The sequence below is a fragment of the Pteropus alecto genome, unplaced genomic scaffold (assembly GCF_000325575.1).
Source record: "Pteropus alecto unplaced genomic scaffold, ASM32557v1 scaffold21, whole genome shotgun sequence".
NCBI lineage: Eukaryota > Metazoa > Chordata > Mammalia > Chiroptera > Pteropodidae > Pteropus > Pteropus alecto.
The window spans coordinates 13,626,790-13,627,334 of NW_006436282.1; positions in this window are offsets into that span (position 1 = coordinate 13,626,790).

Consider the following 545-nt stretch of genomic DNA (forward strand, 5'->3'; position numbering starts at 1 on the left):
TTGCCATAGTTATTGTCTGAATTAGGCAGCAAAATTATTTTCCAGTTTGAAAGCATTCCTATTTACACTTGCAGTAAATTGTATGTAAAAGTTGAGAACTAAGTGATATAAACTCACTATTTCTGATGTTAATTTAAAAGCCAGTATTTTCCTGTCCCAGAAATAACCAGAATGAAAAAAAAAATCAAGCACCATTTGTCCCTGTTGTTTTAATTGTCTTGATCAGATTTTGTATATATATATAACTAGCCAGGGAAAAATTCCCTGTAATTTTGGATTAAATATATTTGCTAATGAATTGACTAGGAAATGAATAGTTATAGCATTTGAAATTGTATTTGTTCCAATAGTTACGGAAGATACTGAAAGTTCAAGTTCTTTGTTAATTGTATTTTACTCCATAGTTGTATGTTCATTACATATAAAAAAGGGAGCACGTTTCCCAAATGAATAACGTCAAAATGGGAATATATTCTTAACTTTGGCTTTTCATCAAACATAACATTAAATGTCATTTTCATTCATGAAAGAAGAGTTAAGCAAAT